The sequence below is a fragment of the Oryzias latipes genome, chromosome 9, assembly GCF_002234675.1.
Source record: "Oryzias latipes chromosome 9, ASM223467v1".
In the NCBI taxonomy this organism is placed as follows: Eukaryota; Metazoa; Chordata; class Actinopteri; order Beloniformes; family Adrianichthyidae; genus Oryzias; species Oryzias latipes.
In genome coordinates, this window is record NC_019867.2 from 26200185 (window position 1) to 26206184 (window position 6000).

Consider the following 6000-nt stretch of genomic DNA (forward strand, 5'->3'; position numbering starts at 1 on the left):
CCTGAGCTCATGTTCCTTACTGATAACTATGTCATTACGATGTTCTTCAGTCTTTGGCCCTTTGTTGATAAGATTGCAGAATCCACTTTGACCAGCACCTTTTGAAATACTTTGAAAGTGTACCTAAGTCTCTTAAGGTCCAGTGCATTAGTCAGCCTGAGCCGGTAGCAGCATGCTTTGCTGATATCCCCAAGCTATCTGAGGACGATGATGCCTTCAAAACCGATCCTGACATCTTCTACCAGTCCATTTTCATTAATAACACGATACAGAGCCATCATCTCGGCTGTCAGTTCTTCTCTTACATCGATGCGAGGCTCATCTAAGTTCTTTAGACAGTATAAAAAGCAGAATGAGCGGCTGGGTAGCTCGGTTGGTAAGGTGGGAAGCTACCATGCAGGAAACCAGGGTTCGATTCCCGGAGGGGAATGAGCAATGGTACTGGGGGCAATTACCATATCAATGGCGAGCAGTTCACATCACTCAGTGAGGGTCCTTAGGCAAGACCCTTAACGCTACTGCCTCCCGAGCGCGGTTTCGGCTGCAGCTCACCGCTCCCCAAGGGGATGGGTCAAATGCGGAAAAAGAATTTCCCTTTGTGGGATAAAATACAGTGTATAAAAAAAAAAAAAAAGAATGTAAGAAAAAAAGAACATTTTACACAACTTTAAATGACCAAGCTACATACGTGTTTGCTGACTATAATTGTAACTAGAATGTGTCAAAATAAAGCAAAACAAGTTGACAGATGCATACAAATCTTTAAAACAACACGTCCTCATTTTTACAAATATTACACTTACCGGTACTACTGATAATTTAAGTTTACCATTAATCATGGTGTACACTATATATACATAGTGTACACCATGTGTATACATATATACATATATATATACAAACACCCTCACACACAGGTTTTGTGCAAGTCAATGGTAATAGGTATGCGACTTGTGTTCTAATCTCCGTTTCATAATTTCTCTGTCTCAGCCCAACCACAGAGGGCTGCTCACTGTGACTCATTGTTCAATTCAAACTTAGTTCTTGTGAAAAGATTTTCTGTGAATTTTCTGTGAATAAAATCTATGAATATGATGAGTAAGGTGCAGCATGGCGGTTTGGTGGCTAGCACCGTTGCCCCACAGCAAAAAGTTTCCTGGTTCATGCAGTCAGGGTTATACACGTGTGTATGCAAGTGCGCACGGTTGCATGTCTGTCCTTGTGGCCATGTGATGTACCCCTGTTTAATCAGCTGTGTTAGCTGGGGTGGGCTCCAGCAAATCCCTTGACCCTGAACAGGAGAAGTGGGTTTAGTAAAGGCATGGATGCAACAGTATGGTCTATGGTTCTGGGATCTAAGTGCTTTGACGTGGTGTACCTTAACAGCTGTTAATTGGCACCATGGAATAGAAACCGACTTTAATTCAATGACATGCCAAAACTCAAATAATTACCAATTTAGCTCTGGGTTTTTCTGGGGGGTATTCCAGTAGGCACGTTAAAACTACCCTGATTTTAACCCTGAACTCTGGCTGAAGTCCGCCTGAACTTGCTTACTCTGGGTATGTCGGTTCCAAAAGAAAGAAAGAAAGGATATGAGTTAGCGTAAAGTACACTCGACTTGGTAACCCAGGGTTAATGAACGTGCACGGCAAGTACATAAAGACTTTCTCAATGGATTGCCGATTTCCAGAGTCACCATGGAAACGTGTGGGGGAAAAAAAGAGATAGCGCCATACTTCAGTGAGATGGAGTCGGAGATTTTAATGACGGCCTATGAAGATTATACGCCCATTAAAAAAGTAATACGGCTGCATCAACAAAATAAAGAGTTTCTGCTTGGAGAAAAAGAACGGACAAAGTAAACACAAGAGTTTCTGATCTTATTTCCAATTACATTATGATATATACATATATATATATATATATATATACATATATATACATACATACACACACACATTTATATATATATCTATCCATCTATCCATCCCTCCCTTCCTCCATCTCTCTCTCTCTCTCTCTCTCTCTCTCTCTCTCTCTCTATATATATATATGTCATTTTACTCCAATTCAATTAAATGTTTTTCCAATTGTTGACAATTGTGTTGAGGACCTGCCCATCCTACTGTCGGTCAATCCGTCTCTGTCCGACCGGTCTCACAGCCATTAGACGTCACTCCTGCCTGTTTAGGTTAAATTATTTAAGTTTTGGTGGTAAATTCTATAATAGTTGCAATTATTTAAACTAATTTAAGTTCGTAGTTCATTCTCAAAGAAGTTGATGAAAATTATATTTAAAATGAAAACATTTTAAATGATTTATTTCGTTACTTGAACATTTATTTATTTGGAATACATCTTACTCACATGTTCATTTTATACAAATGCTCTTATTGGATTATTACTTACATTATGTGTTGCATTGAACTCAAATAGACTTCACAAGGATATTCACCAATTTAATTATGAATTCATACCCATATTTACTGCACCCTTGAAATGTTTTTTAGAGTGAATGTGAGACTGAAGAGAAACAGCAAGGAGAGCACTTTTGTCTGCAAAGCCCACAGGTTCATCTTTTTGTTCTTCTTACCAATAACTCAACAGTAAATCCATGAATGAGACTCGAATGTTGAGGTCTGTGAAGCTGCTGTGACATGGCTCCACTTAAAACGACTGACACTGAAGAAGTTCAAGAAAATGTTGAAAATGGGCTTAATAAACCAAGTAAAATGCCAAAAGGAGTCCCAAAAAGGTGAATTTTAAAAATATATTAATCTCTTTTCAGGAACCAGACTATACAGAGGATGGTTGCTTATTAGGCAAGCTGCCAAGAGCTTTCCCTCTCCATATATGGATAGTGTTTCGTTAGATTTCGTTGCAACCGACTAATGTGATGCTCTTCATTTTACCAGCAAAGGGAAGTTGTGGTATTTGAACTAAACAGTAAAGGATCTGTGAAAAAGTCCATTTTACCAGTTTAGCTTTGGTTTGGTTCGCAGAAAACAGAGTGACATCATTCTCAACAGTGAAACATTTGCTTTGATGAAACCCTTTAGTGAAAAACATACTTAGAATTTTAAAGAATACCTCAGAATTTTTTGACTTTTCTTAACGGTGCATGACTTATTACAGGGGATAGAGTTACTGAAATGTAGCCATAATAATCACTGTTAGATTGCGGCATTACATTTTTATGTCAATGAAAATGAAATAATGAAGTAATGTCAATTTTTAGAAATAAATAAAACCAGTTTTATTGTTAAAGTTATTAGTTTCATCTTTGTTCCTGTTCAGTTTCATAATATCTATTTTTACACCAGGATGTTGGACTGGCATTTTAAACGATGACTGCATGACCTCAATGAGAGCTTTCGTCCTCTTTCAACAAACAACATAAAGCTGATTAGTGGAAGTATTTTAAGATTTATATATAATAAGTACTTTGAAATATTCACACAAGAAGTTCCTGTTTATTTTATTTTATTTTTCCTAATACTTTGTTTGTAACAATTTAAGTTGTTCAAATACATGTTTATTTGAGAAAACATTTCTAAAGAGGAAAGTTCAAGAAAATGTTCTGCATAGTTAGTGTAGTGTGTGCTGGCGGTTAGTAGGATGGACTTGTTTCTTCCCCCCCCCCCCTTTAAGATGTGATATATGGGCAAAAATAAAATGAGGATTTCATTTTTCTCACTGCTCCTTTCCGGTCATGAAGACGTGTGCACTTATGTTATATTGATGATGTAAAAGTTTTGTGGTATTCTTCATGAAAGGAAAAACAAAACAGAACAGAACCCCTATAGGAATTCAATGCATTCACAGAAAAAAGCCCAGCTCTTTCAGGTTGGTGCTCAAATGTTTCCACTTGTAACTCTTCAGTCTTTGAAATTATTCAACCAAAGCTGTTTTGTAGCTCCATTGAAAATGAATGGCGGAACCTCTAAATCCACCAAATACAACTAAAACCTTCGAGCTCCACACATCTCAGAAAAAAACTCAGCTATAAACTACTAAACATTGGCCTCTTTGGGTTTGTATTTTTCTTTTTTTAAACTCCTTCAGTGTGTGTGTGTGGGTGAATGGGACTGTGACTATAAAGCGCCTTGGGCCTTCAGATGTCAAAAAGTGCCATATAATTACACGCCATTTACACTATAAAACTTCTTTTATTGAAATTTGTTATTATTTTTGTATCTATGAAAGAAGTCCATGAAATGGGATGTTAAGGTCATTGCTTTGGGTGTGGCTCATCCGGCAGATTATTCTTCTGGTTCGTTCAACAGATTCTGAAGCTGCACTTCTGACACACAGTTCAGAAAAAGAAAAACTGTGATGTTCCACAGTCCACCAAACAGAATTCAACACGGGGAAAAAAAATCAAATAAAAATGAGCATTACCGAAGTAGTTCAGAAAATGTGTCATTCTTCCCGCAGTCAAAAAGCGTCACAGAGAGTTAAGCCAGTTTTCCAGTGATACAAAGGATTAACAATGAAAAGAGGAAATGCAAATACCCGCAGAATTTTTTAAAGAAAAAAACATTTTAAGCTCCTCATGGCAACAAGAAACCCTTCTTTGTGGATTTCCTTTAACCCTTGTGCTATCCTAGGCACTTTGACATTGGGAGTTGGGTCATCTAGACCCACTAGACAGTGCTCTGAACCTTTTTTCTTCAATGATTTGTGTTCTTCACTGGTGTCCATGGATTACATGAAATCATTCCACCTTTATCCACCTTTGTCATGGTAGGGAGAACACGTCAATATAAGGGTGGGGTCATCCAAGATAGCACAAGGGTTAAAAGCTGCAGTCAAGTCAGGCAGAGAGTGCTGAGCACATGAAGAAAAACATGTAAAATTTTGGGAAAGATATGCACTTATTTGAGGTTTATGGAAACTGTGAGTCATAACAAATGTCTAGAGAAAGAATAAGGTAGATTATGAACATTAATGCATTATTCCTAAATTTTGGTTAAACTTTTTATATGCGTTTATTACATTTTGTAGAGTAACAGTAAACTGAAGTCATTCTACAGTTCTTCAAAGTTGGAAGAAGATGTAAAACATGTAGATCCAACAGACGTTTTAGGTGATCTAAATAACTTAAAATTGACAAGGATTATGTTTATGCAGCAGATGACTCTGACTGATAAACTTGTCTAGAAATAACTGGAAAACTGGTAAATTATAGGGTTAGTTTTTTTGTTTTCCACCTGTTAGGATGAGGCCATGTCCTGTAACACAAAATGAGACAATTTGTTAAAAAATTGTAAAACTGAAATAATGTTAATGCTTTAATGTTTCATTCTCATTCCAGTGATGCATTTAGGTTTCCTTCTGTTGTGTTTTTATTGTTTTGTTTCGTGCTTGACTTCAGTTAAGTTTATGCAGATGCTTCTTGTTAAATAATGGTAGAAATATTTTGAAAATCAAAAGGTTTGCATGTTTTCCTCTTTACCAGTAGAGGGCGACATACTCTTTTTAAAACCAGTACAGGAAGGTTGAACTTGAGCTCAAAAATAAAACACTGGTAAAAAAAACAATTAATTACATAAACAAAACTCTAGCAAGATAAAGCCGACCACAGCTGATGTCTGACGACAAAATGTTGCTCTTTGAAATACAAATACAAAACAAAGCAATGGTTTGTTATGATGGTGTCCCTGAACTGACCTAGTAAGCAGCAGACGCTGTTTCTGTTAGTCATCAGTCTGCCAAAGCAGCAGATTCAGGCCTTGTGGGGTTTTGCTGCTGCTGTATGGTCCATCAGTGGAAAAATCTGACTTTATTGATTTTCGACATCTGTCTGCAGGCAGGGACACTGTATTCTCTTCCACACTGCTGGTTTAATGATCACTAATCAGCAGCTTTCAGTTTGCCTTCAGGTCAACATCAATATTTCATCGGTCACAGTTACACATACCAAAATTCAGATTTGCTGTTTTTTTTAGTTTACAAGAATCCGACCTGGTGTTCGGTGGAAGAGCCTTTAATGGA